This window comes from Balaenoptera acutorostrata, chromosome 17 (assembly GCF_949987535.1).
Source record: "Balaenoptera acutorostrata chromosome 17, mBalAcu1.1, whole genome shotgun sequence".
Classification (NCBI taxonomy): domain Eukaryota; kingdom Metazoa; phylum Chordata; class Mammalia; order Artiodactyla; family Balaenopteridae; genus Balaenoptera; species Balaenoptera acutorostrata.
In genome coordinates, this window is record NC_080080.1 from 60070717 (window position 1) to 60082766 (window position 12050).

Below are 12050 nucleotides of genomic sequence, written 5' to 3' on the forward strand. Positions count from 1 at the left end.
TACATTTGTTTCACAGGCAGTTACATCACCTGAACTGGCTCAAGATCCAAGGAGAAATCTGCTATTCCTTAAACTATCTCAATCAGCAGCATTGCATGGGAAACAAGGCTATCTTCATGCACAGTGGACAACTGTTCCCAATAAGAAAGAATAAAAGATATAAAATATTGAAATATTAACTTGAGGACACTAAAACTTGAAAATAAAATTACTTTTGTATGGAATATGCATCTCACATTCATAAATATGATGTTATGCAGATTTTCAGAGAGAGACAGATAACATGTAATGTTTGTATTGCTAGTACTTATCCTAAAACGTAGTAATGTGGATATAGAGTTTTTAATTTTTTTTAAAATAAAGTCTGATCCAAGCTAACCACCATCATCATGTCTTGAGTTGGGCTTTCTTTCTTCTGCCAATAATGATGCTGTGTCCCATGAATCCTTATACACTCTAGCCCCACTAGATTTGACACAGTTGAGTGAACCAGCAATGTCTTTTGGCTCTCTCTGGCTTTATAATGTTGTGATCAACGTTACATGCCTGGCAGTCTTCCCATGTCAACCTTCCCTCCTAACATTCATTTCCTCCTCCATCTCTCTGAACACATACCACACTTGCACATACATACATTCTGCATGCCTAGCACTTAGCAGGTGCTTAATAGTGTTTATTGAATAAATGAGAATGAAGGAGTTAATGAATGAATGTGTATCATGGATATATTGCTAAGTGGCTCTCTGATGGAACTGAAGTATAAGAAACAGACACTGTGATTGACTACCCCCAATCCTCAGGCTAACTTGTTCCTTTGTAAGAATGGAAGCTGCAATGATCTCTTGCATTCCCTCCCTCTCAAAAACTATTCCCCAAATTCTGTCTGATGATCTGGCATTAACAAACTATAACATTCTTCTATAAATTACCTTCTTCAAACAGAAATTATTAATCTCTCTTTGCATGACCTTTTGTTCTCAACCTCTTTTTTATTTTTATTTTTTTAAAGAGAGCGGTTGCTTGAGGATAAACAGCTAGTTTTTTTTGTTTTTTTTTTTAATTAATTAATTTATTTATTTATTTATGGCTGTGTTGGGTCTTCGTTTCTGTGCAAGGGCTTTCTCTAGTTGTGGCAAGCGGGGGCCACTCTTCATCGCGGTGCGCGGGCCTCTCACTATCGCGGCCTCTCTTGTTGCGGAGCACAGGCTCCAGAGGCGCAGGCTCAGTAATTGTGGCTCACGGGCCCAGCTGTTCCGTGGTATGTGGGATCTTCCCAGACCAGGGCTCGAACCCGTGTCCCCTGCATTGGCAGGCAGACTCTCAACCACTGCGCCACCAGGGAAGCCCCTTAACCTTTTATAGTATGGCTATCTTCACTATCAGAAAAAAATTGTTCTCACCCAAATCAATAATAACCTTCCAGTTGTTAAATTCAACCACCTATTTTCAGTCCTACATAACTTCCCTGTAGCACTTGATATGGTTCACCCTCACTGCCTCTTTCCAGAAATTCTATCCTGATATCTGTATTCAACTCTCTCCGTTGTCTAGTAATCCTGTGGCCATTCCTGCTCTTTCTTTTGTTGGCTTATCCTTTGTCCATTCACTGTGTGTTAAGCTCCCAGACTAGGGCCTTCTAAACTTGGACCAAGTACTCTTCCCTGAAAATACATTCACATTGCTTTAATTATATGCAAATTTCAATTATGTCTTTAGCTTACATCTATTTTCCAGCCTTTAAATCCAAATATCCAATTGTCTCCAGTGAAAAATAAACTTTGATATTGTACAGCTCCAACTTAACATCCAAATTAAAATTCTTAACATACTTTCCTTCACACACAGAATATCCTGCATATGCAGGATATCCATCAGAGAGGAAGCGTGTTTAGTGTTCAATAGCATGGACTCAGGGGCCACACTTCTTGAGGTTAAATATTGACTCTAGCACTACCAGTTCTATGACTTTGGACAAGCTGCCTAATCTTTCTGTGCTTCACCTTGTTACATGTAAAGTGGGAATAATAATAGCACCTCCTTTTAAAGATTGTTATAAAGATACAAAGAGGTTGTTCATGTAAAATATTTAGAAGAGTTTGTGTCCCCCAAAAGTCATATGTTGAAATCCTAATCCCTCAATGTGAGTGGTATTAGGAGGTGGGCCTTTGGGAAGTAATTAGGTCAGGAGAATGGAGCTGTCACGAATGAGATTACTGTCCCTTAAAAAAAACATTTGAGTTTACTTTCTCTCTGCTCTCTACCATGTAAGGATACAATGAGAAGACAGCCATCGGCAAACCAGAAAGTCCATACCCTAGTCGGATATGAGATCTCACAGGACCTTGATCTTGGACTTCCCAGCCTCCAGAACTGTGTGAAATAAATTTCTGTTGTTTGAGCTATCCAGTCTATATTATAGCAGCCTGAAGGGACTAAGTCAGGTGGCTAGCATGGATGATCCTTAGAGAGTCCTAGTTATCCTTTAAGATTAAAAGTTTGCATTATTAATCATTACTGCATTTACCACAACGTAATTAACTTTTAATCTCATATCCACCTTGCCCAACACTAAGATTCTTGATGGTAGGAACTACTTCTCAGTCATCTTATGCCAGGTTCCTAAGCAACTCTTGGTGCATGGAAGAATCAGTGAAAGGTGTGTTGAATAAATGAAAACCTTACCAGCATCTGTGTTCTCAAATTAATTTAGTGACATACCACTGTTGGGGCTCAGGGCAGGCTGCCCCCAAAATGTGCCTCAATAGCATATGGATTATTTTGAATTAAAGTTTTGAAAGAAACAGCCTGTCGGGGAAATGATTAAAACAACAACAACACTCTGACCCCGACCTTTCTCCTTGAAAGCGGGTAATAAATCTCCCATGTGAACGTATCCTCCTTATACCAGCGGGATAGAAAGCATCCTCAGCACCACAATCGGGGAATTCAAGGCTAAGAAAGCTGCATAAACCAGCTTTGTTAATTCTTCATTGGTCTGCTACCCCTAGCACAAGCCCCTTTGTTTTGTTAAATCTTCACAAATAATTGTTTCTTTGTCTAAAAATGATATATAAACAGCCTTCTTTGGTCACTTTGGGGGACCCGTTTTTATGAGACCTCAATGTATACAAATTAAAATTTTTTTCTCCTGTTAATCTGTCTTGGGTCCCCTATCTCCACTCCCACTGAGAATCCTCATCACGTCACTGGGGCTATTGACATAGCTCTCTAACTAGTTTCTCTGTCAAGACCATCATACATATCATCTCTAGATTTCCTTTCTTCAAAAGAAAAACAATTGATCACACTACTTCTCAGGTTGAAAGCCTCTGCTTCCCACAGAATAAAATCCAAGCTCGCCAGTATGATGTACAAGATTTTTCAAACTCTGGCTCCACCCTATACCATCTCCTGCCACTTCCCTCAATACTCCTGCCACACTGAACTTCTAAATGTGCAGCAAATATGCCAAGTTCCTGTAATGTCCAAGTCTTTACACATCCTGAACGCTTTTTTTCATATATGATCCTGAGTCCTAGTTTTCCTTTAAAATTCAGTTCTAGCACTAATATTTCTTCAAGCCTTTCCTGACTCTGCTGGGGAACTTGTCATTCTTCCTTTAATGATTCCGCTGAGATTTGTTCCTGTCTCTTAATGACATTTATCAGGTGGCACTGTTTTTACTCTTTACCTGTATTTCTCTTCCATTAAGTACAGTAAGTTCTTTAATCACGGGGACTCTCTCCCCTTCCACAAAGCCTGACCAGTGGTAGGTACTCAAAAAATGACTACTAAACTCATCACCAAATCCAATCAATCTACTCAACAAATATTTTCTGCGTCTAATCTTTATTATATACTGTATTAGAGCTTTAGCTAGAAAATTAAAATATTCCCCTATGTAAAGTAAATACAAACCGCTCGTCTATAAAACAGAGAGATTTCCTATACTTTTCTTTCAATTACAGGAAATAGGTTGGTGAAGGAAAACAAGATTCCTAGGAAGGTGGATAGGAGTGTAGAGAGGAGGTGCTGATGGGGACAATTTTTTTGTTCCAGTGAGGAGGTGAGATTACCAAAAAATAACAAGCAGGTGCTGTGAGTCAAACAATGAATTTATTTCTAGCCCAAGATACCAACAGGGTTTCTATACATTAAAGTCATTTGCTGGGGTCTCTTTTCCCTTCCTCCTGGGCACTTCCTGTATCTCCCCTCTTCCTTTCCCCCAATTCTCAGTGCTGGACACTTTCTGTAGTAAGAATAAGAAAGACAAAAAGGAACCTGAAGGGCAGTGATAGGGGAATGCCTAATGGATTGGAATGAAGGAATAATTGCACTTGCAGATTTTGTATCAATCATGAGTTTTTATCCCCAGGCATATGTATGGCTATGTAATAGTCGCTGGCTTCAATGCAACACAAATGCTTAGTTTTGCTATTCCAACACACAGGACACAGAAAAGAACAGTCAGGGCTATTGGGTGCCTTCTACCTTCCTTTTCCTTAGTGACAGCCAGCAGAGAATTTCCTCTCTCCTTTTTGCATTGCCCTTTTAAAAAAAAGATTATGAGAAACTCAAGGTAAAATAAATTAAAAGGATTGTCTATCCAAATTTATAGTCAATGAAATGGAAGAATGTTGCAGTGAGGGTGGCCCTAGATTAAATTCCAAGCACCGCTAACTGTGGGACCTTGGTTGAAGCACTTGTTTTCTCTAGGCCTCAGTTTTCTTCTCTAAAAACAAGAGTATGATCATATGAACACTTCTTTCTGCTTAGGGTCTAGTCAGGAACAAGCCTGAACAAAGTGTAGAATTCTACTAATTAAAAAAAAAAAATGTAGAGCATGTTGAAAAAAATCTGAACATAATGTCCAAGCTCAGGCAAATGATAATTAAACATATAATGGCCACCTTAAAACCTCAGGTCAAATTCTTTTCCTTCCATTCTTAAATGAGAGTTCCAACTGGTGATATTGAGGAAACTGCATTATTTCCCAGTAGAAAGACTTTTAAAAATGGCAAAACTAAAATAAGTCATGCCAGGGTTCTTGTTTGTACTTGAATATGTACATAACTTGATGTGCCTTTATAATACCCTTCTGCCCTTGACATCATTTTCTTTTTCATAATTAACACAATTAACCCTCTTTCATAAAAAAGGGGGGAAATGTCTGCCGTCTTGGAAAAGCAAATTATCTGAATTGAGCCCATTGTTATTTCCATAAAAAAGTAGAGAAATTATTGCTACATTTTTTTCTTTAACTATTATAGACTGATGAGACTGAATGTTTCAGGCCTTTCACCTTAATTTACCTCTTTCTCACTCCTTGGGAGAACCAAGCATTAGAAAGAGCACCTAATGGGCGACAGTTCTCACATTTGCCCCTAAGACCATCTGTGACCTTGCTTATAGGTTTAGTCCTCAGGATCCTGATCTTCAAAAAGTTGCAGTTAAACTAAATAACAGGCTGAATCTAAAACTCAATAAATGTTCTTATTTTTCGATTTTATTTCTCTAAATGAGAGTAATATTAGTTACATCAATGGCACTACTAAAGCATTCATTGAGCTTCCGTAATAAGAGTAACAATAACAATAAAATTTTATGACTTTTTCTCAAAGGAAATTGGAACACTTTACCAACATTATTGTCTCATTAATCTCATGTCTTTGAAAAATGGTGCAGTGTTGTATGGATAGAAGGGTGTGAGCCAGGGAGTCAGACAGACCTGTTTTCCATTTACCTGCAGATTGTTTGAGTAATGAGTAAATGAGATAATGGACATCTAGTATGTGCCTGCATGGTGAGTACTCAACACATAATTCTCTCTCCCTCTTTCTCTGTCTCGCCAGACCCACCAGCCATTTCTCCCCAATGCTCTCTCCCTCCCCCTGCTCCAGCAACCTCTTTCCCATTCCTTCTTTCCTTTTACTGTAGTGAAATCTGAGACAAGTTTGTTGGGGGTTTTGTTTTACATTGTGTTATTGACCCAAAAGCATTCCGATGGCCTCTGAGAGAAGTCATAAAAGCTTATTATCACTATTCCACTGTCCTGCCTGGGCAATAGAGTCCAACTCCTACCTTCAGTCAAGTTTCCAGAGGGTAGGATAAGTAACTGCTCTCTCAGCATCACTCTTCTTAGGTTCAGAAGACTCTGAAGTTTGAAGCATCATAGTGTCTACATTTTGACACCTGGGTGAAACAGAAAATATCCAACTGGAGCTAGGCCAAAAATTAGTAGGGAATGAGACCTATAATTCCAAAAACTCAAGTTATAATCTGCACGCAAGATTCTCTGTCTGTATGTCCCTATGTTGCCCAAAACCCTTCACCACAGTCTTGTTTAAATGTTGTCTCCTTGCCCTTGTGCGTTATGGGAAAGCCTTCGTGTCCTCTCTTGGGTCAGGATGGTAAACAGTAAGGAGTGCACAACTTGAAGCCAGCATGGTGGTGGAACCGGTGTGGAAGAAACAGAAATAACCACAAGAGTCTCTCCACCTTCCACAGCAATCTTGGAATGAAAGTTGGATCTTTAAGATTCAACTGAGGGTTTGCCCACCCTAACACCCTGAGTGGAGATTTTTATCTCCCCATTTCCAAGCTAGCAGAAGTGGGAGTTTTGTAACTGCAAAGTGTGGAGTTTTGTCTTATAGAAGATGGTGTAACACATGGCATTTTTAAAAACATTTAGATGGAATAACTTATTCAAGAAAGAGTCAGTCGTGCAGCTATCCTCAAGTTTTGCCCAGAGCAAGATGTATTAAATAACAGTATATTTATTCAGATGATATATTTGGACAGCCTGATACTCCAGGAAGAATTTAGAATTGGGGGATACTAAACTTAATGATATCTTGGAGAAAAATAAATCATGGCTTTGGGAGCTGACAGCAAATTTCTCTGAATCTTGGCAGAACTGTGAGGTCCAGTCACCGGCTTGAGCACCATATTCATTTTCTATAAGAATTGAGCAAAATTCCTTGATTCTATAAATACACACACACACACAAAATAAAATTATATGAAACATAGTTCCTGAATTAGAGCAAGTGGGAGTGTAGTGAATAACCCTTTAGAAAAGCAGTGGATTTAGATGAATTTAGCAATGAGGACTGATTTCCAAGGTAGTATTTTAAGAGGCAAATTTGTATAGCTTGGCTCAAATAATTACAAAGGAAGACAACAATGTTGTCATATTACAAGGTTGTAGGTTTTAAAGGTGGGGGAACAAAGGAAAGTGTGGTTGCATTTTTAAAGGATATAGCAGAGCAGAACAATGTGAAATTAGGCAAAAGAAAAGTTGGACTGCTCTCAGCTATATTTTCTCAACAGGAAGACATATTACCAGGGAGTAGAGTCTCCCCAGGGCTGCTACAGATGCTTCACTGTTCATGTCATTTCACATGAAATGCATAAATCTGCTATAGGAGGTGGGCAGGGTGACCTGACGGGTCTCCTGTCTCTAATTCCTGTGATTTAAAGGTTCTGTGCTATTACCAAGCAAGAAGCATTGCTTTTTAGTGATTTCATTTGTAAAATGACCCTGCAGGTGTTTTCTCTTAGCTTCCACCTTTGCAGAACTCTTTTTTTTCCCACCTATGTAGTGAGACTCAAGATTATAGTATTCAGCATCACAGGAGTGGAGAGGGTATGGAGGGAGGGCTAAACAGGAGTAAATGGTTGCTTACTTAAGAGGGAGGGAAACTGGAGGAGAGGGGAAAAGATCATCACACACTAGCGAATTTCTTTACATCTAAATGGAATTTTGACTTAGACACCACATTCCTGTAAGAAAAGCTGTACTGAGTGCAAAAAAAAAACCAAAACTGCACATTAATCTTCCTTTTGACAAGACTAAGGAAAAACAAACAAAGGAACTAACTTAACACTGATTTATTGAAGCTCTCAGATTGTAATTTAATTCTCAAGGAAGCCACAGGGTAGTGACAACCTTTGGATGACACTGAATGTTTCTGACCTGTTAAAAGCCTTTTAATGACAATTCTAGAATGTAATCTGTATGTGCCATTTACATGATCTATATAAAGCTTTATCTTTTAGTCCAGATGGACTTGGAAGCACAAGATGAAAAAAAACCCTTCAGATAGCAACCCTTGCTGGGTTTTAATTTTAAGTACAAGGTTTAGCCTGGATCTTTTTTTTTTTCCAATTTTTATTGAGGTATAGTTGATTTACAATGTTGCGTTAGTTTCAGGTGTACAGTAAAGTGAATCAGTTATACATATACGTATATCCACTCTTCTTTAGATTCTTTTCCCATATAGGCCATTACAGAGTATTGAGTAGAGTTCCCTGTGCTACACAGTAAGTCCTTATTAGTTATCTTTTTTATATATAGTAGTGGGTATATGTCAATCCCAATCTTAGCTCCCTTTTTGTGGTCAATTGTGAATGGCACGCATTGTGAATCCTGTGTGTATTATAAGAGACTGGGTCACTGGTGGCTGCAATAGACTTCAGCAGAATTCAAAGCTGATTTTTGGTTGTCAGAATAAAAGAATTTTAAACTGGATTTAATGTTTTAGGCTACAGTAGAATAACAAAGGAACTTCTTACCAGTTACCTAGCAAGACACACTCTACCACTGAAGCATGATGAGCTAATAAGGAAATTCATTAAGTTTTCTTGTAAAAAAAACATACAATTATTAGTATCAATATTAATCAGTTGTAAATGCTTAGAAAATGCAACTTATCTACCCATTTACAATAGCTACAAACTATTAATGTAACTGTAGCATTTTGCCTACAAAGTAAGCATGAATTCCCATCTTCCTTGCTAAAAGAACTCTGATGGTGTTCAAATTCTTATCTCTCAAAGAAGGGGACACCATTCCCAGCTCAGAAGTAAATTCTTGAAGACTGTATCAATTATTGATTTTTACCATTCTCTTTCCTTATGATTGGTTTTGGGGTAGCCTTTGAACCAATGAATAATACATGGGGAATGTGATGGGTGTGCCTCAGAAAAGATGAGTGCTTGCCCTTAAAACATTAAACCAGCAACTTTTCTAGTAATTTTTTCCATGTTTGGGTGTGACGCCTCAGTGACAAGGACAGGAACAAGCCAAAGGGCATAAAAGAGACCTTAAGCATGATGGAGCTGAAAGATGGAAAGAATCTGTATCCTTGATGACTGCTGAAGTCACCAAATTGACCAATCTTAAGACAACTACTCTGGACTTTGTGCTGCATAAGAACGTTGTTTCCTTATTGTTTAAAACTCTTAACAAATAAGAGAGACAATCAACTCAGGGATATTATTAACAATACACCTAACCAATCAAGAATTAACATCCAGAAAGAAAAGAGAAAGAAAGTGAGAGAGAGAACAAGAGCTCTTATAAATTAATAATAAAACTATAAATAATCAAATGGAAAAATCAGCAAAGGAGGCGAACAGGGAATTTACAGAAAAAGAACAATAGAATATTCATTAACATATCAAAGAATGCCCAACTCATCAGTAGAAAGCAGAGGAATGCAGAGTAAAACACAATGAGTATAATTTCCAACTCATTAGACTGGCAAAAGGAAAAAAATGTCTGACAAAATTAAAATCACATTGATGATGGTATGGAAAATTATGAACACTCATGGAGGCTAATGGAAGAATGAATTGATAAAGCACATAAAGCAATTCAACTATATCTGCAGATGTCTGTATCCTTTGATCCAGTAGATTACCTTCTAGATACAATTCCTGGAGAAACTCTAGCACATGTGCACAAGAATACATGTACAAGAATATCTAAAAGCATTTTTATGATAGATAAAGGAAACTACTTTAATATCTATTCAATGGCATAGAATACCATAGTTTGAATGAATGAAATAGATAGATGTATAGCCTGGATAAATCTTATGCAATCCAATATGGAAAGAAAAAAGTGGCCATAATTTCTATCTAGTATGATATCCATTATATAGAATTTAAAACATGGAAGAAGTATATTATTTTTGATGCATAATCACATAGAAGTAATAAACACTAAATTAAGGATAACAGTTTCCTCTGGATCATAAAAGGAAGCTTCATTTTTTTAAAATCTTCCACTATTGAACTCTTTTGAAATTCAACTTTTTGAAAGTTAACATTTTAAAAACTGACCACTTGATTTTAAGAATTCCACATGCACCAAAATTTTTTAAATGAAAAACAAAATCCTCCTTTCCAGCATTTCCCATGATTCTTTATTTAATGACAGATCCATTTATCCAGGTGCTCAGATGAAAATCCTTTGAGACACTCCCGACTCTTCTTTATCTCTTACACCTTACATCCAATCCATAAGCCAATTTTGATGGTTCAAATATCAAAATATGTACAGTATATATAGAACTGAATCACTACTTACCAATTTCACCACCACATTAGTTAAGTTTACCACTATCTCTTGCCTGGACCACTGTGGTAGTTTTCTTACTCATCTTCCTGCCTCCAAACTAACCCCTTGGAGTCTGTTCTCTAAACAGCAGCCAGAACTCTTTCCTTTAAAAGATTAGTTCAATCATGTCAGGACTCTGCTCAAAGCACTCCATGAGCTTCCTATGATGTGCAGAATGAAATTCGGCTGCTCTGGTTTCCTTAATTCTCCTTCAATGCTGTAAGCACGTTTCCACTTCTGCAGGAATGGGGCTGACCCTTCCATCTTCCAGGAACACCCTTCCTTCCACATGGGCTGTGCTCTCACCTCACTTAAGATTCTGCTTCAATGCCACCAGATCAGAGTGTATTTCCCTGACCACTCTTATCCAAAGTAGCACCCCCATCACTCTCTTCCCCTTCTCTGCATAAATTTCTCCACAGCATTTCTCAACCCCTGACATCCTATGTATTTTGTACATAATATGTGTATTTTGTACTGATGTTTTGGTTTACTGCATGTTCTCCCCATTAGAATGTAAACTCCTGGGTGCAAGGATATTGTTTCATTGTTATATTTTACCTCTTGTAACTAGTACAGCACCTGTCACACAGTAGAAGCTCAAAAAAATATTGAATGGCTGAATTTACTGAATTGGTATTTTTTTTAATCTAAAACAAATAAGACAACATATTGGATTTGATAAATCTAACTGTAGTCATCATGGAATTTTGCTATATTTTACAATTGTAAAAAATGAAGGCCCCTTATTCTAGAAAACACCTATTATAAGAAATAAGTTTGGGACATGGGAAGGGCCAGATAATAAGAGGAATGCAGGAGGAGACCAGATAAAGACAGATATTTCCCTTATTTTCATCTGACAGGATAGATCATCAGTTCTTTTTTAGGAAGTGATTAGAAATTAATACTAGAAAATTATCACATATTATCTAATGTCATTGTAAATAGTGTGCCTATGTATGCATTTGCATACCAAAATTAATTGTATAAAGTAAATAAAACTTTATTCCAAAATTATGGATTTAATCATCCTCGATTCCTTTCCTGTTTTTATGATGTCCTAAGTTAAAGACGTAGATTGCATTGGTATCTACTGACAATTCTTTAAAGATAAATACTTTTTTTAGAAAAAAACTCTTTACAAGCTTCATTTATGCCTCGGTATGCCATGTTTTATACACTCATAAGGCCTCAGTTTGACAACATGCATTTTTCTTCTTTCCTTCTTCTTATTCAGCACAATTTATTAAGCCCTTGCTATTTAGTAAGTGCTCTAGGAATAGAGCAGAAAAGAACAATGATAGCAATAATGTTATTTTGTTGTTATATTATATAATAGTGATAATATATATTTATTATAACAAGCGCTAACACTTCTACAGTACTCATTATGTAAAGGCAGTGTTCTAAGAGTTTTACATATATTCATTCACTTAATTGTCATAACATCCTAATAAGGAAATAGAATAGATATGAGTAAAAAGGTACAGAAGGTTAAGCATCTTGCCCAAGGTTACTCAGGGTCAGTTTCATGATCATGCATTCTGTGTAGTTGCATTGAAGGACCCCCATATTTAGAAGGGCTCACGCTTGATTTAATGCTCTACTGTCACTATCTCAAAGTTCTCAATAAATTTTT

The 12050-nt window shown here is 37.2% G+C and overlaps 1 pseudogene; it reads right to left on the minus strand.

Moving 5' to 3' along the window:
- LOC103014675 (glyceraldehyde-3-phosphate dehydrogenase-like) overlaps positions 1 to 12050 on the minus strand; it is a 127130-nt pseudogene that overhangs the window by 17457 nt on the left and 97623 nt on the right.